Genomic DNA, 26,726 nt, shown 5'->3' with positions numbered 1-26,726 from the left:
TATCACCAACACACGTGGTTCGTGCGGGGCTTATTTCCTCGCTTCCAGGGCAGAGCTAGTACTTAGGTAACAGCGAATTTGGTCCTGCAACCCTATTTAGCGCTGTCCGCAAGGGACGTAATAGGTCCCGGGTCGTGCCAGGTCAGTCAAAGACAAGGGGACTAATCCCCCCTTGGTAAGGGGAGAAGGCTGGCGGCAGATCCGCAACAATATATATATATATATATATATATATACAATATATATATATATATATTGTTGCGTTTGTGGGAATGTCGGTCATTTTGGAGTCGTGTTGTTTTGGGTGTGTTGCTTGGGGTGTGTTGCATAGGGGTGCCAGTTCGGTTGTGGTTCCTCAAATAGGACCTTTTCGTATTTATTTTTCCTTTTACTTAAAGTTTACCCCATATCCACTCCCTTTACGCCACGTGATTTTGACTGTTGGTGGTGTTGCACAAAAACAGCTTTGGGAAGGATTCAACCGTTTTTCTTTCAAGCAAGAAAGCGTAGGAAAAGTATAGAGCAGAAGAAGAAGAGAGGCTCTTGGCAGGGTGGTGAAAACGCGATACCTTGCTCGGGGGGGGGGGGGGAGGGGCTTCGGTGAGCTTGTTGGTGTGAGAGACTCGACCTCTACGAACTTTCTGAAGGACTCATTGTGCATGAAGGAGGTGGACAAAAAGGAAAAGGGCGTATTGTGTGGAAAAAGGTACTTCTTTGGGGTGGGGAAAAAGCGATCCATGCTTCATACTGTGAACGGGCTCGGCGTGTGCTATATCAAGGAATCGACCTCGATGACTTCCTGAGGGATTTTCTGTGCTGTATGAAGGAGGTTGATGAAAGGTAAGGGATCAAAGGAGAAAGGGATTGCAGAACGTTGATGAACCCTGTTTCCCGCCAAGCTCCGCTCTGACGAACGTTGATGAAGCTGCTCTTCAAACAGGCCTGAACCCGATTCCATCCCCATGCTCAAATCCCATTTTATTTTAATTCCCTGCGAATATTTTATTTTATGATGTTTGTTTATTCCCCTCCACTGTCAAACTCTGGAACTCTTTACCTTCACATGTCTTTCCAAACACTTATGATCTTCCCCTTTTCACAAAGCAGATGCTCTGCTTTCTCAAAAACCTTTAGATTATTCTCTCCTTCTTTACTTTTCTATCAATGCAGCTCTTTTGTTTGGCCTGGCCTCGATGAGGACGACATAGTCTGTGCATGGAACCTTCCACATAAAAAATGTAAAAATTCCTTTGCTTCCCTTCCGTTCCTTTCCCTGGGTTAAATAGAGTGTTGTGTGTGGATGTTGTGTCGGCCTTTCGTATCAGTTGTATGTGGCCTGTGTTAATTGTTTCAGTCTGTCATTATTAATTAATTAAGTCTGTCATACTTGTACTTATATGATTTGATTATTGTATCGTTTTGCATTCTGTGAAGTAAATTTATTGTTTTCATTGTGTTTGAGTGACCTTTTTCGGATTGGGTTGCAAGCTCCCCTGAGCTGAGTGTGGCAGTTTAAACTCTTTGCACTAAACCAAAAGTTCAAGCTTCCAAAAACCGCTCGGCCAGCTTGCGGGCTTCCGCCCGGCTGGTTGGGGATAGGACTTGGGGTTGCTGACATTAGTCACCCTATAACGCACTTAGTCGGTCGGGAGTGACGTTTGGGACTCAGGTCCTCATCCCTGATGCCCGTGTGTGTGTGTGTGTGTGTGTGTGTGTGTGTGTGTGTGTGTGTGTGTGTGTGTGTGTGTGTGTGTATATATATATGTGTATGTATTGTTGCGGTTTTTCGAAGCCCGTTCCCGTTACAAAGAGGAGATCCTTTTTCCCTCTGGGTCTTCGAAACCGCGAGACTGAGTCGCCACTTCCGGGCAAACGTGGAAAAGGGTTTCGGGACAATTTCACACGTACCTTGAGTACCCACGCCGCAGCGGAAGCGGGGATTGAGTCTCGCATGAACCACGCGTGATTGAGTACACCCGAGCGGAATGCGTACCACGTGACTCGTGCTGTTACCTTTCTATAGAACCCGATTAGAGCGATCTAATTCGTACCATGCAAGACCAATGATGGAAATGACAAAACGGTCGAATCAGAAGAAATAACAGATTTATTTACACTATTTGAAGGAAAGGAAAGGGACACGGGGCAGAACTTAAACAGTCTTATACTTAATCCCAGACAATGGGCCCACTTACACACACAGGGAGATGGAGGAAGAATGTTCGCGTGCCGAACGCGCCTGCTTCGGTCGCTCCAGGAACAGCTCACCCGGCGTGGCCCTCTGGCGGTCACAGCACATATCCCGGCGAAGGCAGGCAGTAGAGAAAATCCTCGCAGCACGTAACGGGCAAAGGCATGCAGGAGGAAATATCGCGCGTCTGTGGCCTGGCGCGGGTCGTCTTTAAAGCGCGATTAATACTGCGCGGGGAGCAGGGCAAGTTCGTGTTCAACGGGGTTATTCAGTTCGTACGATATGACTCGACACAACGCAATCTCACGCGCATTCTCAACTCCGAACTCCAACTACACTCCAACTGATCTCAAAACCCCGAACTGACTCAACTCTCACCTTCTCTCATCTCAACCGAGGTGGGGGGGCTCTGAGCAGGGTTATATCGCCCCGCTCCAGCCCGACTCGAATGTTCCAAACCCCGCCTTTTGCAGCAGTGGTAAGTCACTCCCCTCGAGCCCTGATTGGCGGCTCGCGCTTACCGATGGCTCCTCCTCCGCCTTCCTTCGGCCTTGGTCGACTTGTTCAGGCCTGCCGCTTGGTATTTCGGTGCCAATGCCAACCCAAAGCGCCATAAGGACACCTAATTTTCATTATCCTACTCAACGCAAAACTAACACAGGAAAGGACTTACGCTTACATTTACTAAGAAATAACTGAGCTTGAGCAAGGCTACATGTTGTAGTGTAACTAACTAGGAGGGGAAATTAACCTTTATTACAAAACCGCAACAATATCTCGAATTACGGCGCTCCCCTTACCGAGGGGGGTTTAATCCCCTCTATTAAGCTGGCCGTCCGAGTCCTAGAAGATATCACGCTCCTTTGCGGGGTAGAGATTGACCAGGGTGACTGGTCAACAGGTTCCCAGATACCTCTGCCAACCTCTCCGCAAAGCAGGACGATACTTCTGCTCGAGGCATGGACAAGATGGAAGATTGCCGAGCGGTTTAGCAATCCGAAGCTCGAGCCGTTAGCAATAAAACGAACCCGATTCTGAGCGGTTCTAATCGTGCCACAGGTACTCAATGGGGAAAAGACAAAGACGATCGGACGAGAGGAAACCAAAAGGTAAGGAAAGAACAAATATGATTTATTAACGACACTAAAAGGGGAAACGAAAGGCAAGAATATACAAAAAGGAAATAAAAGGACATAGGGCAACCTTATACAGTCTTATATTATCACATGCCCAGGACAGTACAAACACACTTACATGAATGGGGAATAGCAGGTAGGAGAAGGGTCAAGCAGATGGTTCCAGGCTCCGGGTCCGCCACGAAGAATGGCAGGCAGCTGGTGTCGTTGGCGCGCAACCGGACCGTATAATTATGCGGGGGACTGGGATGCCGCGTACATAATCTTTGTGCCAACTCTCTCTCTCGTCTCAGAGGGTACCCTCACGCAGGTCGCTCCAACAACGTGACAATCAATCGAGCGCTCCCCGCGCAGTTCATTCACAATCAGCATCCCCCGGCGCAGTCCTTAATCAATGGCCTCCCCTCGCGCATCTCCTGAGACGGCTTGGCGCTTGCGCTTTTATAACCCGCTTATAAATCAAGCCGCGCTTCATCGAGCCATGCCTATTAACGAGCTCACCTCAGCCCTGGTTGGCTGGTGGGGGCATACCGGCCACGCCCTGGTGGTGAGTTGACGTGGCCACACCTCGTTCTTGCCGCCCCGCCCCCTTCTTCTCCAAGCCTGACCTCGTGTTCAATGGCGGCTGAGCCAGGCAGCGAACGCTACTGGCAAGTCAAGGAACACACTTTGGAGGAAGGCTACGCCGCAATATGAATTGACAAGGGGGCCTACTCTAATTTAATTAATACAATGCAGATTCAACTATTGGGAACAGATCCTTACCTGAAACACATACTAATGAAATAACTAAAGGAGAAGCATATGGTGTGCTACGTGTTGCTCGTGGCCTAACTAGGGTGTGACCTCTGACCTTCACACCAAAAATGGGAGTATTTACAGGGGATTATTTCTAAGGGAATATTACAGATATTTACTAAGTGGAGGGTTCTAAAAACCACAACTATATATATATATATATATATATATATATATACATATATATATATATATATATATATATATATATACACAGTCACGTGAAAAAGTAAGTACACCCCATGTAAAGTTTTGACTTTTTCAACATATTTCAACATACAGCTATTTGATCTTCATTTCAACAATATTGATAGATAAAGGTGATATAATCTAACAAATGTCATGAAACATTTACATTTTGTAGTCCATTGTATAATTTAAATAAACATAAATGCAAATTTCGCATGTGGAAAAAGTAAGTACACCCTTGGCTCTTATCGGTGGTATTGCCCCCTTTGGCAGAAACAACCTCAAGTAGGCGTTTCTTATAACTGTCTACCAGTCTCTGACATCTACTGGGATAAATTTTTGCCCACTCCTCCATGCAGAATTCTTTCAGCTGTGCAATGTTGGAGGGGATTCTTGCATGCACAACTTGTTTCAAATCCCCCCACAACATCTCGATGGGATTTAGATCCGGGCTTTGACTTGGCCATTCCAGAACCCTCCATTTCTCTTTTCAGCCATTTCATGGTGGATGTTTAGGGTCATTGTCATGTTGCAAGGTCCACCTTCGGTTGAGCTTCAACTTTCCGACAGATGGCCTCATTATCCTCAAGCACCCTCTGGTACAATGAAGAATTCATAGTGGATTCTTTGATGGTGAGCTGCCCAGGCCCTGATGCAGCAAAGCTGCCCCAAACCATAATATTTCCACCACCATGCTTTACAGTTGGTATCAGGTTCTTGTGGTCAAATGCTGTCTTTGGTGTTCGCCAAACATGTCTTCTGGTTCTGTGGCCAAATAGCTCTACGTTTGACTCATCTGTCCAGAGCACATTGTTCCAGAAGTGCTGGTCTTTGCCGAGGTGTTCATTGGCAAACTTTAGTCTTGCCCTGATGTTCTTTCTGGACAGCAAAGGATTCCTTCTGGCACACATCCCATGTAGGTCAAATTTGTGCAGCCTCTTTCTAATGGTAGACTCGTGCACTTTGACATCAACAGTGGCAAGAGCTACCTGTAGGTCCCATGATGACATTCTGGGGTTCTTCGAGACTTCTTTCAGCATCGTGCAGTCTGCTCTCGGGCTGAACTTGCTGGGCGGGCCTGGCCTGAACAAGTTGGCAGTTATTTGGAATCTTCTCCACTTGTAGATGATCTTCTGGACAGTCGAGTGATTGATTTCAAATTGTTTGGAGATCTTTTTAAATCCCTTCCCAGACCCGTAGGCATCAATAACCTTCTTTCTGAAGGCCTCAGAGAGCTCTTTTGATCTAGGCATGGTGACGCCGCACACTTCAACAACAAAGAGCAAACCAAACTAAATGTCTGAGGTTTAAATAAGACAGGTTCCTCCAAGATCCTCTCCAACGATGTTCTAATCATTTGCACCTGAGCTGGTGCACCTGATTCTAATTTTAGGTATTTGAAGTAGTGATAAATGTCGGGGTGTACTTACTTTTTCCACATGCGAAATTTGCATTTATGTTTATTTAAATTATACATTGGACTACAAAATGTAAATGTTTCATGACATTTGTTATATTATATCACCGTTATCTATCAACATTGTTGAAATGAAGATCAAATAGCTGTATTTTGAAAAAGTCAAAACTTTACATGGGGTGTACTTACTTTTTCACGTGACTGTATATATATATATATATATATATATATATATATATATATATATATATATATATATATATATATATATATACATACATACATACATACATACATACATACATACATACATACATACATACATACATACATACATACATACATACATACATACATGGAGCCGTGGCCAAAAAATATTTTGGACGCTTGCACTTTTTTCAAATAACTGACAATTTTCTCTAACAATAAGTTTAAATTGACAAAAGTATTTGGTCTCCACAATTCTTTATTTCACTACCAATATTAAAGAAACTTTGTTTTTTATTCAGAAATTAATACATCCTTTTAAATCAGAAAATAAAAAGAAATGGCGTTGACAAAATTATTGACACCCGACACTTAATATTTGGTAGCACGGCCTTTGGACAAAATAATTAGTCAATTGCTTCCTATATCAATGAATGAGCTTCCTACAACTATCTACTGGCAGTTTGGCCCACTCTTCTTGTGTAAACTGCTCCATTTCTCCCATATTTGAAGGGTGCCGTCTCCCAACTGCTGTTTTCAGATCTCCTCATAGGTGTTCAATGGGATTTCGATCTGGACTCATTGCTGGCCACTTCAGAACAGGCCAGCAGTTTGTCTTGAACAATTCCTGGGTGCTTTTTGAAGTGTGTTTGGGGTCATTGTCCTGCTGCAAGACCCATGACCTTCGAAGGAGACCCAGCTTTCTGACACTGGGTTGAACATTGCGCTCCAAAATGACTTGGTAATCTCCTGATTTCATGATGCCATGCACACATTCAAGGCACCCATTGCCAGAGGCAGCACAGCAACCACATAACATCACTGAACCTCCTCGATGCTTGACTGTAGGGAAGGTGTTCTTTTCTTTGAAGGCTTAATTTTGTTTTCTTTAAGCATAGAGATGATGTGCCCTACCAAAAAGCTCTAATTTGGTCTCATCTGTCCACAGGACATTCTCCCAGAATGATTTTGGCTGGTTCAGGTGGCCTCACTGGCAAACTCCAGTCATGCTTTGTGGTGAAAATCTGTATCTCTCTCTTAACAGTGGGGTCCTGCTGGGTTTCCTACCATATAACCCCCTGTCATCGAGTTGGCGACGGATGGTGCGAGTTGAAACTGTCGTACCTTGTGTCTGAAGGTCAGCTTGAATCTGTTTGGCGGTTGATTTTGGTGCTTTCTCCACCATTCGAACAATCCTTCGCTGCAAACTTCCATCAAATTTTCTCTTGCGGCCACGTCCAGGGAGGTTGGCTACAGGGCCATGGGCCTTATAAACTTCCTGATAACATTGCGTACAGTGGACACAGGAACATCAATATCTCTGGAGATGGACTTGTAGCCTTGAGATTGTCCATGCTTGGCTACAATCTTGTGTCTGATCTACTCAAACAATTCTCTTGTTTTCTTTCTTTTCTCCATGCTCATTGCTGTACACACAGTGACACAAAACAGCAGAATGACTCCTTTTCTCTATTCAAACTGGTTGAATGAGTGATTTTATATTGCAGGCACCTGCAACTAACCACAGGTGAGTTAAATTCCAAAGTAAAGGAAAATCACCTGTTGGAAATTTAATTATTTTTAACAATTTCTAAAAGGTGCCAATAATATTGTCCGGGCCATTTTAGGATTACTGTGTGGAACAAGCTAAAGTTTAGTAATTTTTCAGCTTTTTTTTTGTTTTGTTCCACTGCAAACCAACGAAATACAAATGTGGATACCAAAAGATTTTTAATTTTCAACAATCTTCTGGAAGAAATGGTGCATTATTTGAAAAAAGCCAATATTTTTGGCCACGACTGTATATATATTGTATATATATAAGTCGTATATACTGAAACCCCTAGATACTAAAAACCTCTTCCTTCTATATGCTGTGTTGATGCTATTTTGCGCATTAAGAAGCTTAGACCGTCTGTTTGGCAATGGCTGGCAGGAATAAAAATGCACAACAATGCTCAATTTAAATTTATAACCGAGTCTTCCATTGCTTTTTTTATACCTGTATTCTTGGGAGAAAAGTTTACTCTTGCATTCTCTTCCTTTAAGACCAGGGCTGTGGTATTCCTAAGAGGGATGAAAACAGCTCTATCCATTGCATTTGTTGTAAATTCATGTTATATTCGTTTGGGGAGTTATTAAAGAAACCTCTGCATTAATGGTTTTAATTAGTCAGACCCTCGCCAAGCGTCACTCATGGGTTGGCCTGTCTCTCCCTGTAATCGACTTATCCTAATCGCGTATAGGGTCAGTGCAAGCAAGCCATTGCTGCTAATTTGGTCTCATTGTGTCTAGATGGGAGGTAATTAACAGTTCCTGATTGAATTAAATGGCAGAGTGGAAGCGAAGATGTGGGGCAATGGTGGAGGAAAGGGATGTAGGATAGAGAGAAAGTATTGTAGTAAAGGAAAGATGCTATTTATGCAAGTTTGTGACTGAACTTTCAGAAATCTCCATAAATTGACAAGGGCCTTTTGTAAAAGAGATCTAGGTTGGAAGGAAAGCAGGGAGGATAAAAGTAATTTAGCCAAAAATCCAAAGTCTGGGCTTAGGGGTGAAGATGAAGGAGAGAAATATTGGAGTGGTTTAAACAGAATCATGTTACCAAGGAAATTAGTCCTGCATTGGCATGAAAAGTAGAGGAACATAATGGTGGAACAGGGAGGATGGAGTTATATTTGTGGTGTGTTTTTGCTCAGCATGAAAAGCTCCTAGATTGTGACTGACGCTTTTGAACCCTTATGGCAACCTAACTTACACTACAACTAAGATAGCATATGGATTTTTGGATATATCACTCCACAGGTCATGACTTAATATTGCTGGAACAAATAATACATATATTAAGTTATAAATACATATACAGTATTAATAAATGCCATTAAGTGTTTCTTCAGTTTTGAGGAAACCTGGTGTTGGCTTCGCGGTTAGGGTGCTGGTTTGGGATCCTAGGATCCTGGGTTCGAATCCCGGTCGATCGCTGAATTAACACCAGGAGGGTTGACTCAGCCGGTCATCCTTCCGAGGTCGACAAATGGAGTACCAGTTCACTGGTAATTCCCTGTGTCGCAAGAGGCGACTAACAGTGTTGGTGGCAGGAAGGGCATCCGGCCATAAAACATTGCTTCAAAAAGGGGACTACGGTGCCCGAAAAAGGCCAACCCCCACTCTGTGGGGAAAAATGGCCTCTAAAGCTGGTCTCTTCAGCTTTGAGGGATGGGGCCATAAACGACATATACAATGCCTGTAGAAAGTCTACAACCCCTTTCAGAATTTTCACCTTTATTTGCTTTATAGCCTGGAATTAAAATGCATTAAATCAAACTTTTTCCACCTTTATTTACATATTGTAACCTACAACTTCCAAGTGAAAAACAAATCCTACAAATTTCAGAGAATTAATTTAAAATACAAAACTAGATTATCTTGGTTGGATAAGTGTCCACCCCCCTTATAACACCAATTGTACATCAGCTCAGGTGTAACCAATCACCTTCAAAATCTCACACCAAGTCGATTGTTAAATTGTTACGATTCTGATTATTTCAGAATAAAATCAGCTCTTCCTGTCCATTTCCTCTGCTGGGTAGTGCATTTCACAGCAAAGACTCAACCATGAGCACCAAGGAGCTTTCAAAAGACCTCTGGGATAAAGTTGTGGAAAGGCACAGAGCAGGGGATGGGTATAAAATATTTCAAAGGCCTTGCATATCCCTTGGAGCACAGTGAAGACAATCATTAAGAAGTGTAAGGAGTATGGCACCACCAATACACTGCCTATATCAGACCGTCTCTCTAAACTGGATGACCAAGCAAGGAGACTGATCAGAGAGGCCACCAAGAGGCCATTGACAACGTTGAAAGATCTACAGGCCTTTATGGCAAAGACTGGTCACTGTGTGCTTGTGACAACAATATCCCAAGCACTCCACAAGTCTGGCCTGTACGGTATGGTAGCAAAAAGGAAGCCATTACTCAAAAAAGCCCACCTTGAGTCCCGTTTGAGGAAGGCAAAAAACCACTACAGGGATTCTGAACCCATGTGGTAAAAAGTTTTGTGGTCTGATAAAATCAAGATGGAACTTTTTGGCCTAAATGCAAAACGTTACGTTTAATGCAAACCCAGCACAATACGTCACCCAAAGAGCACCATCCTTACTGTGAAGCATAGTGGTGGCAGCATTATGTCATGGGGATATTTCTCATCAGCAGGGACTGGGGCACTTGTCAGGGTAGAAGGGAAAATGGATGGAGCAAAATACAGAAAAGTCCCAGAGGAAAACATGCTTCCCTCTGCAATAAAGCTGAAATTGGGACGGAAGTTAACCTTTCAGTATGATAACGACCTCAAGCACACAGCCAAAGCTACACTGGAGTGGCTAAGGAACAAAAATATAAATGTCATTGAGTGGCCCAGTTCGAGCCCCGACCTAAATCCAATTGAAGATCTGTGGCCATGACTTGAATATTGCTGTCCATCAAAGCTCCCCACACAACTTGACTGGGCTTGAACAGTTTTGTACAGAATAATGAGCAAATATTGCCCATTCAAGGTATGTAAAGTCGTTAGAGACCTATCCCAACAGACTCACACCTGTAATTGCTGTCAAAGGTGCTTCCACCAAGTTTTAACTCGGGGTGGGGGGGGGGGTGGACACTTATCCAACCAAGATATTTTCGTTTGTATTTTTTATTAATTTTCTGCAATTTGTAGAATTGGTTTTTCACTTGGATGTTGTGGGTTATGGTGTGTAAATAAAGGTGGAAAAAGTCTGATTTAATGCATTTTATTTCCATTCTATAAAGCAAAAAAAGTGAAAAATTTGAAAATGTGGTGTAGACTTTATATCGGCACTGTATCTGGTGGTTGCAACATCCTTCCATCAGGCAATATTCCTTGTGTTGTCACATCCTAAATAATCTTGTGCTCACACGACTAGATAAATTTTATGTTAATCCCATTCTGGAACATCTTCCTTCATCGCCCCAAATCTGTCCATCTGGTTTCTCAGATCATAACGCAATTCTTCTAACTGTCTCTACCCCTCGACCCAAGCACAAGAGTGCGAATCGGAAATTCAACAACAATCTCTTTGATGATGTCACCTTTAAACAGGTCTTTGCAGAGTTATGGTGCGTCTTAGTTGCTTCAAAATGAGATTTCTGTAATTAAAAGCATGAATGGACAATACTAAAACACACATTGGACTCTTTTGTCAGCAATACCATGCATATACAGTCACGTGAAAAAGTAAGTACACCCCATGTAAAGTTTTGACTTTTTCGACATATTTCAACATACAGCCATTTGATCTTCATTTCAACAATATTGATAGATAAAGGTGATATAATATAACAAATATCATGAAACATTTACATTTTGTAGTCCATTGTATAATTTAATATACATTTATCACTACTTCAAATACCTAAAATTAGAATCAGGTGCACCAGCTCAGGTGCAAATGATTAGAACATCGTTGGAGAGGATCTTGGAGGAATCTGTCTTATTTAAACCTCAGACATTTCGTTTGGTTTGCTCTTTGTTGTTGAAGTGGGCGGCGTCACCATGCTTAGATCAAAAGAGCTCTCTGAGGCCTTCAGAAAGAAGGTTATAGATGCCTACGAGTCTGGGAAGGGATTTAAAAAGATCTCCAAACAATTTGAAATCAATCACTCGACTGTCCGGAAGATCATCTGCAAGTGGAGAAGATTCCAAACAACTGCCAACTTGTTCAGGCCAGGCCGCACCAGCAAGTTTAGCCCGAGAGCAGACCGCAAGAAGTCTCGAAGAACCCCAGAATGTCATCACGGGACCTACAGGTAGCTCTTGCCACTGTTGATGTCAAAGTGGACGAGTCTACCATTAGAAAGAGGCTGCACAAATTTGATCTACATGAGGGGTGTGCCAGGAGGAAACCTTTGCTGTCCAGAAAGAACATCAGGGCAAGACTAAAGTTTGCCAATGAACACCGAGGCAAAGACCAGCACTTCTGGAACAATGTGCTCTGGACAGATGAGTCAAAGGTAGAGCTATTTGGCCACAGTACCAGAATACATGTTTGGCGAAAACTAAAGACAGCAATTGACCACAAGAACCTGATACCAACTGTAAAGCATGGTGGTGGAAATATTATGGTTTGGGGCAGCTTTGCCGCATCAGGGCCTGGGCAGCTCACCATCATATAATCCACTATGAATTCTTCATTGTACCAGAGGGTGCTTGAGGATAATGTGAAGCCATCTGTCGGGAAGTTGAAGCTCAACCGAAGGTGGACCTTGCAACCTTGACAATGACCCTAAACATACCAGTAAATCCACCAAGGAATGGCTGAAAAGAAAGAAATGGAGGGTTCTGGAATGGCCAAGTCAAAGCCCGGATCTAAATCCCATCGAGATGTTGTGGGGGGATTTGAAACGAGCTGTGCATGCAAGAAACCCCTCAAACATCGCACAGCTGAAAGAATTCTGCATGGAGGAGTGGGCAAAAATTTCTCAGTCGATGTCAGAGACTGGTCGACAGTTATAAGAAACGCCTACTTGAGGTTGTTTCTGCCAAAGGGGGCAATACCACCTGTTCGAGCCAAGGGTGTACTTACTTTTTCCACATGCGAAATTTGCATTTATGTTCATTTAAATTATACAATGGACTTCAAAATGTAAATGTTTCATGATATTTGTTATATTATATCACCTTTATCTGTCAATATTGTTGAAATGAAGATCAAATAGCTGTATGTTGAAATATGTTGAAAATGTCAAAACTTTACATGGGGTGTACTTACTTTTTCACATGACTGTATATAGTGCTCAAAATTAGCATAAGAGTATAACTCTTCTTGAGGATGAAATTCTGAAACTGCAGGAACAGCTTCATGGGACAAATAATGTAATCAATTTTAGAGTCGAACAGCAAATCCATGGAAAATTCTGTATTTGAAAAGTGAGCACAGAGTGCATTTATATGGTTAAAATGAAATATATATAGACAATCTTGATTCTACAACCAAATTGTTGGGAATACAACCAAATACAACCAAATTGTTATGAATATAACCAAATACAACCAAATCCCAAACATGTTATGAACGTTCTAGTAGGAGAGCACCAGTATTTTTGTATCCCTAATGTACTATTTTTTATATACTTTTTTATCTGTGACACTATTTGGTTTTGTAATAATTTAAATAAGAATGTTGGCCTCGTTTTTATTGACCAAGGAAAAACCTTTGACTGTATCAATCACATCTATCTTTTTAGAATCTTATAAGGCTTTGGCTTTGGTCCTATCTTTATCTCATACCAGTACATAAAACTTTTATATTATAACATAATTGGTGTTCTCAAAGTCAACCAAGTGCTATGCTGTCTCATTGCCATTCAATGGGATGTGCGACAGGGTTGCCATTTCTCCGAACTCCTGTACTCTCTCGCCATTGAACTTCTTCTACTTAAATTATGCACTCATGCACTCACCTCTCCGGTTTTACTGGATCTGTCCTTGCTGCAACACTTAAAATCCCTGCTTACATGGATGATATCTGTATTTTTTCGAATCACAATGCTGACGCTATTGCAATGATTCAGGCATTGGATACATAGTCAGGCTTTCTCTGGGCAGGTGAACTGCGAAAAGAGTAATGCCCTTTGGACCGGGCCTGGAGCCTGCCCGCCAATAATCAAAACAGTTTGAACGAAAGAGCGCTCATCCAACTCTTTGCTGGCCAATTCTGGATAAAAGACCTCAAGTGGCCTCGCGCCTAGCCAAGTGAATTCAATGTGAATCGGTGGCCTAGCGCTATCGCACTGGCGGAAAGAACCAGAGTAAGATCTGGAAGAACTATCTCACCGTTTCTTCAAGGAATACTATCTACCTACTGCAGCACTCGAAAGAGTATTTAACTTTCACCTGGTACAACTATTCAGACCATAACGGGTCTCTTTCCCAAACTCCTTGTGTAATATTCAACAAAGGATCCCTCGCCTATTTGAGACCTGTCTGACAACCCTCCATTATCTCTCACCTTATTTTCAAAGAGAGATTGGTACAATGCCTGCATCAAAGATTCACGTGCAGTGGTATGATTGGTGTACCCAAAGTCCCGATGGCAAGAGATCTTGAATAACACCCACCCAACCCAACTCGCAAGGGTTTTATTTCTTGCTTACCCCAAAATATGCTGGCGATATCCAATGGAAATTACTTCAATGAGCTCTACTCTGTTATGGTTTGCTGAACAGCTTTCTCTGCCTCTAACCCTAACATTTGCCCATTTTGTGCGTCCATTGAAACGTTACCTCAGATATATATATACAGTCACGTGAAAAAGTAAGTACACCCCATGTAAAGTTTTGGTTTTTTCAACATATTTCAACATACAGCTATTTGATCTTCATTTCAACAATATTGCTAGATAAAGGTGATATAATATAACAAATATCATGAAACATTTACATTTTGTAGTCCATTGTATAATTTTGGGGAGCCTGGTGTTGGCTTAGCGGTCAGGGTGCCAGCTTGGGATCTTAGGATCCTGGGTTTGAATCCCGGTCGATTGCTGAATTAACACCAGGGGGGTTGACTCAGCCTGTCATCCTTCCGAGGTCGGCAAATTGAGTACCAGCTTGCTGGGATGAATGATCACGGTGTGTACCCCGTTTTAGAATAGGTACACCGTATCCCTGCGCATCGTAAGAGGCGACCAAGGGTTGGCGTCAGGAAGGGCATCCGGCCATAAAAACATTGCCTCAAACAGGGAACCATGATTGTCCTGGGGCCCGCAAGGCTAACCCCTGCTCTAGCGGGGAAAATGGCCTTAAAACAATCATTCATTCAATCATTCATTCCATTCATTCAGTCCATTGTATAATTTAAATAAACATAAATGCAAATTTCGCATGTGGAAAAAGTAAGTACACCCCTACATTTATCACGACTTCAAATACCTAAAATTAGAATCAGGTGCACCAGCTCAAGTGCAAATGATTAGAACATCGTTAGAGAGGATCTTGGAGGAACCTGTCTTATTTAAGCCTCAGACATTTAGTTTGGTTTGCTCTTTGTTGTTTAAGTGTGCGTCGTCACCATGCCTAGATCAAAAGAGCTCTCTGAGGCCTTCAGAAAGAAGGTTATAGATGCCTACGAGTCTGGGAAGGGATTTAAAAAGATCTCCAAACAATTTGAAATCAATCATTCGACTGTCCGGAAGATCATCTACATGTGGAGAATATTCCAAACAACTGCCAACTTGTTCAGGCCAGGCCGCCCCAGCAAGTTCAGCCCGAGAGCAGACCGCAAGATGCTGAAAAGTCTCAAAGAACCCCAGAATGTCATCACGGGACCCACAGGTAGCTCTTGCCACTGTTGATGTCAAAGTGCATGAGTCTACCATTAGAAAGAGGCTGCACAAATTTGATCTACATGGGAGGTGTGCCAGGAGGAAACCTTTTCTGTCCAGAAAGAACATCAGGGCAAGACTAAAGTTTGCCAATGAACACCTAGGCAAAGACCAGCACTTCTGGAACAATGTATTCAGGAGAGATGAGTCAAAGGTAGAGCTATTTGGCCACAGTACCAGAAGACATGTTTGGCGAAAACCAAAGACAGCATTTGACCACAAGAACCTGATACCAACTGCAAAGCATGGTGGTGGAAATATTATGGTTTGGGGCAGCTTTGCTGCATCACAGCCTGCGCAGCTCACCATCATAGAATCCACGATGAATTCTTCATTGTACCAGAGGGTGCTTGAGGATAATGTGAGGCCATCTGTCGGAAAGTTGAAGCTCAACCGAAGGTGGACCTTGCAACATGACAATGACCCTAAACATACCAGTAAATCCACCAAGGAATGGCTGAAAAGAAAGAAATGGAGGGTTCTGGAATGGCCAAGTCAAAGCCTGGATCTAAATCCCATCGAGATGTTGTGGGGGAGATTTGAAACAAGCTGTGCATGCAAGAAACCCCTCATATATCGCACAGCTGAAAGAATTCTGCATGGAGGAGTGGGCAAAAATTTCTCCCAGTCGATGTCAGAGACTGGTAGACAGTTATAAGAAACGCCTACTTGAGGTTGTTTCTGCCATATGGGGGCAATACCACCTATTAGAGCCAAGGGTGTACTTACTTTTTCCACTTGCGAAATTTGCATTTATGTTTATTTAATTTATACAATGGACTACAAAATGTAAATGTATCATGATATTTGTTGTATTATATCACCTTTATCTTTCAATATTGTTGAAATGAAGAGCAAATAGCTGTATGTTGAAATATGTTGAAAGAGTCAAAACTTTACATGGGGTGTACTTACTTTTTCACGTGACTGTACCTCATCTGGACGCCTGAAACCCCTCTTTAATTCCCTCCAACAATTTTTTTTAGCAAACTTGACTTTCTCTTTGATCACAACATTTTTATTATTGGTCTTACTTACCCCTCTTCCATTAAGAAAGTGGTATTAGCAAATTTTATAGCTGGTCAAGCTAAGTTTGCAATCTACAAGTCTAGGAAGGCAAAAATGGAGAATGTTTCTGTTACCTCTCATAATGTGTTACTTACTTTTAAAGCTCTTTTGTGAGCACAAGATTAAAACTTGAACAATGTTTTTATAAAATGAACAACAATTTACCACTTTTTAAGGGAAAATGGGCACTCAAAGATGCCATCTGTAAACCTGTTGACGATTCCTCAATGATTTTCCTTTAATTCCTGCCATGAATTGTTAACCTTTTTTTCCTCCTTTGTTGCTGTTGTTTGAGTTGTTGAATTGCTAACCCTGTACCCCCCCATATACTGTTACGAATTTGGTAGAGCAAAATGTAGAGCAGAGTAGATCTGAGTAGGTAACATGCTTTGAGATGTCGCGATAAGGAACACTTCCTGTAATAAGTCCATGTTTAGGCGTTTTGGCGGTTAAGGTGTATAATTTTGAATCTACCAGGAGATTCGTGTGTTAGTTAGTCTAGGGGTTAATCAGTAAAGCCCTTGTATGTCTCACCTAGTAGTCAAACCTTTGTCCATTATGGCACTGCAGACCACATAAACATTAGTTTAGACCTTTAGTACAACACTAAATGACGCCTTTCGCCCCTGACATGATTTAGGAAGAAATCAGGCTGGAACACCGTCACAATTGGCCACCACCATTTACACCTCCGAGAGGCCGATCCGCCTCGCACAGCACGTGCTATGACCGAGGAGCAGGAGTGGGGAGAGTTGGAGTGACGCAGAGGGCGTGACCTGGATGAGCCGGCGAGTCGTGGAGGCTCTGATTGGCAGAGCAGTGCGCCGGTGTGACGTGATCGGCCGGAGATATTACCGAGGGTCGGACGCCATTTTCAGGAGTTCTGCAGATGAGTTGAGATGAGACGAGAGTTGGGATGAGAGCAGAGCCCCGACCTGAGTAGAGAGTTCACTTCAGTTGAGCCGGAGGAGTTGAGTTGAGTGGAGTCCGGAGTGAGAGTTGATACGAGTGCAGTTCGTACGAGCAGTTGCCGAGCGCCATTGAGTCAGCAGTTCGTGTGCACAGGCAGTTCGGAACGGAGCAGTTGGAAGTTGGGTGACGAGCGCCATAACCAAGTTCAGGCAGTTCAGATCGGAGATCCTGAAGACGAGTTCAGAGCGCGAGGGGAGCTTGCTGTCCTGCTTTGGGGCCTCGTGTGCGAATGGAGTGGGCGTTGGGTCGGGCCTTTGCGTTGCTGTGGTGCTCGGAGGCGGTCGGAGAAGGCCTGGTGGCGGCCGAGCAGGGCCGTGTTACAAGAAGAAGACGACAGAGACAGATAAGCCCGAGCTCCGCGTACATTTTGCACCAAAAGACGTGTTTCTTTCATAATTCATAATCTCCCTCGTATTGTCTTTGATATCTGTTGTGTGTGGGATCCCAATTTAGGCTTCCTTATTAGAGTTATTATAGTGCTTTTCCTGTCCTTGCTTTTATTTGAATAAATCGTTGTATTATTTTCCTTTCCCATTCAAACCTGTGCCGCTTGAGTTAATTTCCTCTCACAGGACCGGAGCTACGCCGGCATGCTGCAGTTAAGTGCTTTCGCCGCAGCCTCCATTTCCCTTCTTCCTCCCACGCGGCCATAGCCGAATCCGTGTTTGGATAGTTGCCTCCGAATAAGACCGTTTAGGCTATCCGCAACTTTGATGTTAATCGGAGTTGCACGACAATACTTTTATAATAAAAGGAAGAAACAGTCGAACCACCTCTCCATCTTTCTCCTCACCTCTATCTCACTCCACCTCTCTATCTTTCTGTCCCCCACCTCTCTTTCTCTCTCCCACACCTCTCTCTCTCTCTCTCTTTCCACCAGATTTCTATAATCTCTCTTCAATATATATATTGTTACAGATACGACTTTGATGGTATGGTGGGCCGAGCGGGATGGCCGCCGTATCCGTACAAGTTACCCGATTGTGCCCGAATGTTGACTAATCGCGCTACGCTGGCTCAATAGGAAAGAGAAGACACCCGGCTGGGTTATAATGACACAATACGACACCAGGGTTTCGATTTTCAAGTATATTCGTACGGAAAAAGGTTAGATTACAGGGGCTAGAGGTATATTACAGGAAGACAGGCACTTAGACACACTCTTATATTATCCCCGGACAGACGACAGACACACGGGACAAAATGCTGACTCACACGGGGGTTGATGAAAAGGGGAGGCAGGTCGCGATGGCTCAGGTGCACCTGGCTCAGGGACAGAATCACGTACGGTGGTGTCCAGAGATGCGTGAAGGTATCACAGCGCTTGTGGGTCGCGACTTTGGTCTCAAGCTGGGGAGGTCGCTCAGCGCTCGGGAGGGTGGCGTCTTTTCCTTCCAAGCTCGGGGCGCATCTTCTCCTCACGTCCGGCGCGGGGCCGCGTATATATCCGGCGGGGAGTGACACGCCCTCGGCTCGTTAGCGCCGCCCCAGATGGCATCGGCCCATGGCTTCTCATTGGGTGCGGGGGTTACCGGCTCCGCCCTTGACGAGGGGCCGACAGGGAGCCCCTTCGTGGTAACCCCGTGGAGCGCGTGGTCAATGGTGGCTAACCGAGCCGGAAGGAGGACGCCCACTCCCCATGCCGTCACCGCGCCGCCCCCCTCTTTTGTTGTTGTTGTTGTAGTTGGCGCTTCTTCATGGGGAAGAGATGCGGAGAGGTATGGGGAGGTCCTAAACTTCCTAACAGGTGCTATATAATCACATTCTGGTGCAACGAAGAGTCATAATTAATGGAAACAAGTCCTTAACTGACATAGATTAAGAATAACTAGCAAGATGTCCTATAATTGTCTACGTGTGGTGCGGGGACCTGGGCACGACATTTAATGGGGGGATGAAGGGGAAGATCGGCTCTAATGGGTGTTGTTTACAGACAATGGGACTAGGGAATGGGGTAAGGGAGAGTTGGGGAGTATCGGAGAAAATAGGGGAATATTTACAAGCGGATATGGAGGCCAAATTCCATATTCGCAACATTGCACCCTTCTCTACCCTCGGGGCGTCCCGACCCGATAAATTTTTACCTACTTTAGTGTGGCACGCAATGTAGTTCCCTCTACTATTAACTCTACCCTGAGTGCGACAGTTTTACAGATATTCACAAATGAGTAAATATGTCCCCCTGCGACGTTGCACCCTTCTCCTCACAGAAACACACCCACAGGATAACCGAATCCGGAAAGAATTCTCAAACTAAACATACAGCCGGTAGGGAGCATTATTTACAAGACTACGCTGCTATTTACACTACGATCCAGGACCTGTTTTTGGAGGAACACATGCAGATGTTATGCATAGAGAGAGCGCGCTTGCCAACATCGATACACCAACCCACGAGTGCTCTGTGGCCGACGGCCTTTAATAACGTACAGAGCACCCTTTCCCAGCATCAAAAGCACCACCCCACCACCAATCGGTGCAGTCACCATTGTTCATTGGAATAAAAATAAATTCGACAACCCCTAACCCTGCAGGTGTCTCTTGCTCTTCGTGTGGCCTTCAGTGGTGTTAATTAAAAGTGGTTCACCTGTATGGCAAAGGTGCCACGTTGACCCATAGGTCCATCCCCGGGTGGTGCTTGGCCGCAAAAGAGCTGCGGTCCATGGTGGGTGGCCACAAACATTGCGGTCCATGGTGGGTGGCCACAAACATTGCGGTCCATATGGTGTATCGATCCAAGCAGCAAGCAGCGAAAGTGCAGGCCCACAACTGCGTAGCCAGCACCTCTCTCTCCTCTCTCTCTACCCCAAAGCCAGATCCTCGGAGGTGGGAGACAAAAGAAGCAGACAAGTGAGTAAGGTGGTAAGGGCGCAAAAGTGCACGCAATACAAGATGATGCACATTGGGGGCACATGGGAACCAGGTGAGACAGGTACGTTCCTATCGTACGCCCCCCCCCACCAGGTAACCTACATGGCCCCTCCCTTACCCCTTACTGTATCCACAAAACACAACACTACCCATAAACATCTACTTTACAAATCGACAACATCCCTACTGTCTTCCCCGTTCCTCCCATAAACCAAATTCGTCTTCTCTCCCTCCTAACCAATCAAATTTGCCATTTTCAACTCTCATCAAAATTTGCCATCTCCAACTGCACATCAAAATTTGCCATCACCAATTCATCATCAGTCCCTCCTAAGGAGGGAGAGATGGAATCACCCCAATGTCTCATCCACGTCGTGATGCGTCTCACAAATCCTCACAGCAATCTCATTTCTGCAACACAAACAAAGAAAACACAGGTGTGGAGTCATCATCATCACCACAGGCAAGTGGCTGCGCATGGTGCGACAGGTTCATCAATCCTAACTATCTCCTAAATGACTTTAACAACTTTACACTACCCGGGGTCTTCCTCCGGCCAAACCATTGGCCCTCTTACACTATGGGTTCTAAAAACCAATTCCCATTGGCCAAACTGTGGTGCTCTTCAATTTGGGGTCTCACTCCCCCGATTCATCTCCCGGTGCCCTCGTACAATTTCTGGGCTGCGACGTGTACCTCTCCCAGTGGGTCTACCCACCTGCACACCTCCACCACTGCAGTTGCCTCCGAGCTTACCTGCTCCTTACCCTAACCTAACTACCAGGGGAAGGCCCTCTGGCTCTCTCCCCACTCCGTGCCCTCTCTGGCACTGGGCTGCCCGATCCACACCCGGGATCCTCAGGCACCCACTCACAACTACCGGCTCCCAGAGCCCACCTGCGGCCTCACCTGGCCGACATCCTCACAGTGGTGGAGTGCCCAACCAACTACACACACTAACAGGCTACACGCCCAGCCATTTCCACAACACTAATGCACCCATTCACAACACCATTCTGCAACCGCACCACAAATGCCAATATCCAACCACAATTTACCTGCACCCTCTACCTAACACTTACACTACCCGCCCCGGGTACTCGTGAAAGGGGTCCACTCTTCCCCCATCCACACCTTCGCACCATGCACACCACTCCGTACCACTCACTCCAACTCTCTCCACACACCTGTACCTGCACACCTGTGCTCTCACACCTGGTGCCACCTGCACCCTTCTCTCCCCAAGCGCATTCGCGCTGATCCACAACACTCACTACTCATACACTGCTCCACACACCTGTCCAGTTGCACACCTGTGCAATCACACCTGTTCAATTCTCACAAACACGGCATCATCTCGGCTAACTACTCCCTTCTGAAACTTGCGCTTCCTAGTCGTCCCTTTAAACTATTGCGCTCCCTCGTCATTATCATCCATACTAATCTACCTGCGTCCCCACTACAGGTATCAGTCACTAACTAAACTTAACGTTACCTAAGGTCATCTTCGCTAGATCCCTACACACCATATCCTAACCCACCCGGGCTAGTTTTCACTGCCATACACCCCACAAGCTATTGCTCCTTTGCCCCCCCGCATGGGAAGGATGGTGGACTTGCCATCCCACCACATCGGGGGTCTCTTACTACCAATTTTGCACATCAAATTTCAACAAATCAAAAATTTGGCCAATCACTGCCCATCATCTGCCAATCACTACTGCCAATCCTTTGCCAATCATCAAATTTTGTTTTTCTCTAATTTTGGGTCCAAAACACTAACCTCATCACCCAGTCGACTCACTAATACCTCTCGGTGCGCCAATCCCTGTCCAAAGCCCGGCTTCGTAAAGCCAAGCAATGGATGCTGGTTGTTCTGTGCCAGCGGCTGGATACGTCCGGCACTCGGTGCAGGGATGGGGGTTTACCCGGGCCGAGATCCCACGCACCATCTCGGCACGGAGCCATCCAATGCCCCGATCTCGACCTGACGGCACGTCTCACCAAAAAGTGGTCGCCATGACGACCCTTCCTATCGGGCTGCCAGCTCCGCCTAGTGGAGCCTGGACGCGGCCGTTCAAAGCGAGGCCCGGCACGCACCGAGGGCCTGCTTCGGCTAAAAGTCGCTCTAACCTCTAACCCGTGTAACGTCGATGCTTCACCTGGACGCTTACACCCCGCAGCCCGTTCCTTGCTCACACATCCAGCCGTTTCCATGCTCCTCGTACCGTTCCTTACACACCCAGGCACACTCACAGCCTTGGTCACACACCTGACCACCGAACACTTTGGCACACATTCGTCGCTCGCACACCTCACCAATACACCTCTTCGCGCCCCCTCCTCAGTCACCTCCTCTGTGACAATCACAGGTGTGCTCTCATTCGCACACCCAACCACGTGCCTCACCACCAACTCCAGCGTGCATTCCCACTCACGCTCTACCATTCCAGGTGTGCATCCTTCCATCCCAGGTGTACATCCTCGCTGACCTGTCACAACTAACTCACGCTCCTTGTCACTCTCAATACTCTCACCTCCACTCTTGACAGCGCACTCACCCTTACTCTTGACAGCGCACTCTTTCCTCATGCACCTGTCCGTTACACACCTTTCTCGCGCACACTCTCCCGTCACACCCTCTGTAACACTCACCACAGGTGGACACTCTTCCTTACTTCTGACAGCGCACTCTTTCCTCATGCACCTGTCCGTCACACACCTTTCTCGCGCACACTCTCCCGTCACACCCTCTGTAACACTCACCACAGGTGGACACTCTTCCTTACTTCTGACAGCGCACTCTTCCCTCATGCACCTGTCCGTCACACACCTTTCTCGCGCATACTCTTGCGCACACTCTCCCGTCACACCCTCTGTAACACTCACCACACCGCGCTTCCACGTGCTTCCTCGCACACGCGCTACGACCGACTCACTCTCGCCAGCACACTCACTCCTCGGCGTGCACTTTTTCCTCACACACCCCAGAGTCGGACTTTCTCGCACACCTCCTCTTTCGCACACCAGACCTGTCACACACTTCACCAACGGCCTCTCACGAACACCCGGGTCCATCTCGACCCCCAAGCTTATTAAATCACCTGGCGCATCATACGCACGACCATATTGGTCACCACTTACACCGGGTCCTCTTTCTCTTCGCTTCTCCTCCATCACCTGCGAATCCCTCATCCGGTTAATGAGCACATCATCACGATCCGAACACAGACTTTGGACCAATTCTTTTATCTCCTCTTTTATCTCTTTGTTATCCCCTCTCCGTCGCTTCTTAATTTCGCTCATCCCTTCTTCCACTTCTTCTAGTTTCTGCTTCACCTCTTTTATGTCCCGGTACGTCTCCTCAAGCTCATCCTCTAAGGCTACCTTGACCGTTTCCAGGTGCGTCCTCACCTGCCGGTCCTTCGTCTCCATTACCTCTATCACCTCGTCCAACCTCGTTGTCAGTCCCTCACGTACCATCTGACATTCCCTCTTCGTCGCTACCAAGTCATCTTTTAGTTCTTTCTGTGTCGCCTTTAAACCTCCTAATACCGCAGTGTTCCTTTGAACCTGCTCCACTAACTCCGTCTGTCCCACCGTCAGCTGCTCCACCTCCTGCGTCAGGTCCTCTATGCCCCCTTGTAACTTTACAGTCCCCTTTCTCACCTCCTTCTCCATGTGCTCCTTACAGTGCCTCACCTCCTCGCGCACTCCTCCGACCTCCTCACTCACTCCTCTTCTGATCTCCTCTCCCATCACTTGCATCTCCTGCCCAGATGCCACCCTCATCTGCTCCATTTCCTCCCTGTGAGCATCCAGTTTGGTTTCTACCCCCATTCTGACCCCCTCTATCTGCTGCTCCATTTGTTTAACTTCCCTTTCCGCTTGGTCCCTCATGTCCCTCAATTTGCCTTCCATACTGTTTTCTAACCCCTCTAACCCTTTTTGCATCCCTTCCATTTGATTCTCTTGAGCGGCCATTCTGTTTTCTACCCCCGTTAACCCATTCTTTACTTCTTTTATCCCGTTGTCTAACTCCTCAAAATTATTGTCTAACTTCTCAATTTTCTTGTCTAACTCCTCAAAATTATTGTCTAACTTCTCAATTTTCTTGTCTAACTCCTCAAAATTATTGTCTAACTTCTCACTGGTACCCCTCGCTTCGTCCCTCATTACCCCCATTTGGTTTCCCATTACCCCCATTTGGTTTTCCAATCGCTCACTATTAGCCCTCGTTTCCTCCCTCATTTTCTCGCTATTCTGGGCCATAAGGGCCTTCATTTGTATGAAAAAAAGGCCCCAATCCATCGGGGGCGCTGCCACGGTCGCTGGCGCGGTGATCAGCGAGGCGCCATTTTGCGCGCCCGCTTCTTCGTGCGTGACGGCGCTATTTTGCGAACCTGCCGCCCTCACTGCTTCGCTCTCCTCCTGTCCCTCATTTTGGTCCTGGATCGACCCTACCTCACTCTCCCCTACCGGACCCCAGCCGTCTTGATCCGCCATAGCGCGACTTGCAAAATTCGAGTTTCGTAAAACAAAACAAATTTCGGCCGCTCCAAATTTTGACCAAATTTTTTTTTTTTTCCTCTATTCGTTTTTTTTTTTTTTTTCAAAATTTGGTCGGGCCTCGAATCTCACTCCCGACACCAATTGTTACAGATACGACTTTGATGGTATGGTGGGCCGAGCGGGATGGCCGCCGTATCCGTACAAGTTACCCGATTGTGCCCGAATGTTGACTAATCGCGCTACGCTGGCTCAATAGGAAAGAGAAGACACCCGGCTGGGTTATAATGACACAATACGACACCAGGGTTTCGATTTTCAAGTATATTCGTACGGAAAAAGGTTAGATTACAGGGGCTAGAGGTATATTACAGGAAGACAGGCACTTAGACACACTCTTATATTATCCCCGGACAGACGACAGACACACGGGACAAAATGCTGACTCACACGGGGGTTGATGAAAAGGGGAGGCAGGTCGCGATGGCTCAGGTGCACCTGGCTCAGGGACAGAATCACGTACGGTGGTGTCCAGAGATGCGTGAAGGTATCACAGCGCTTGTGGGTCGCGACTTTGGTCTCAAGCTGGGGAGGTCGCTCAGCGCTCGGGAGGGTGGCGTCTTTTCCTTCCAAGCTCGGGGCGCATCTTCTCCTCACGTCCGGCGCGGGGCCGCGTATATATCCGGCGGGGAGTGACACGCCCTCGGCTCGTTAGCGCCGCCCCAGATGGCATCGGCCCATGGCTTCTCATTGGGTGCGGGGGTTACCGGCTCCGCCCTTGACGAGGGGCCGACAGGGAGCCCCTTCGTGGTAACCCCGTGGAGCGCGTGGTCAATGGTGGCTAACCGAGCCGGAAGGAGGACGCCCACTCCCCATGCCGTCACCGCGCCGCCCCCCTCTTTTGTTGTTGTTGTTGTAGTTGGCGCTTCTTCATGGGGAAGAGATGCGGAGAGGTATGGGGAGGTCCTAAACTTCCTAACAGGTGCTATATAATCACATTCTGGTGCAACGAAGAGTCATAATTAATGGAAACAAGTCCTTAACTGACATAGATTAAGAATAACTAGCAAGATGTCCTATAATTGTCTACGTGTGGTGCGGGGACCTGGGCACGACATTTAATGGGGGGATGAAGGGGAAGATCGGCTCTAATGGGTGTTGTTTACAGACAATGGGACTAGGGAATGGGGTAAGGGAGAGTTGGGGAGTATCGGAGAAAATAGGGGAATATTTACAAGCGGATATGGAGGCCAAATTCCATATTCGCAACAATATATATATATTGAAACAAGGTAGCTCTTGAAATATATATATTTCTATCTGTCACTCTCTCGTGGCCTTATTTTTTGGTCCTTATGCACCGCCACATATTTTATGTTACAAACTCCAAACTCAGGGTACAAATACAACTTTTTGTGAGGGATAACATAGGCTACGTGACCATGGCCTCACACTGGGGTGTGGGAGTTGGGGGTGGGAGGGGATTATATTCTCTATGTAAATGCAAACCTTGTAGCACCACCAGGTAGTCGTCGCGGAGGGTATTACAATTTCCTTCTTTACTGGGTAACGCTGAGGTTAAAGCACTATTTGCATGGGTAAATTTGTGTTCCTTCCCTTCTCCTCCCCCACCCAAAATGGAGGGGCCTGTTAAAGCCCCCCCCCCCGCCCCCCAAAAAGATGTATATGCAGCATATCCCTCCCCTCCCCCTCAACCCCATTCCCCTCAACCTGCCCTCCTCCCCCTCTCCCCATTCCCTTCGGCAATAGGTAGGCTCTTGTAGTGATATATAAAAGCTATTTAAAGCCATGAAGAATGGGAGTGTTATATAAAGAGGCAGTGAGCTATTGCATATGCCCTGTTACAAAGACCAAGCTCTACTGGTACGCTACAAGGTTTGTACCATAGATTTTATTTTACCATGTAGAATACTAGAATGCTACAATGCTATTGCATTATCATGCAATTC

The 26,726-nt window shown here is 45.8% G+C and overlaps 1 protein-coding gene across 1 annotated transcript in view; it reads right to left on the bottom strand.

The window, feature by feature from the left end:
* The window catches only part of LOC137430752 (inactive dipeptidyl peptidase 10), a 789,411-nt gene that overhangs the window by 637,496 nt on the left and 125,189 nt on the right, over window positions 1-26,726 (bottom strand). The gene's annotated exons all lie outside the window — the stretch shown is intronic.

This window comes from Myxine glutinosa, chromosome 7 (genome assembly GCF_964187855.1).
Source record: "Myxine glutinosa chromosome 7, kmMyxGlut1.1, whole genome shotgun sequence".
In the NCBI taxonomy this organism is placed as follows: Eukaryota; Metazoa; Chordata; class Myxini; order Myxiniformes; family Myxinidae; genus Myxine; species Myxine glutinosa.
Note: the sequence above shows the minus strand (reverse complement) of the source record. Positions and strands in the feature narration are given on the sequence as shown.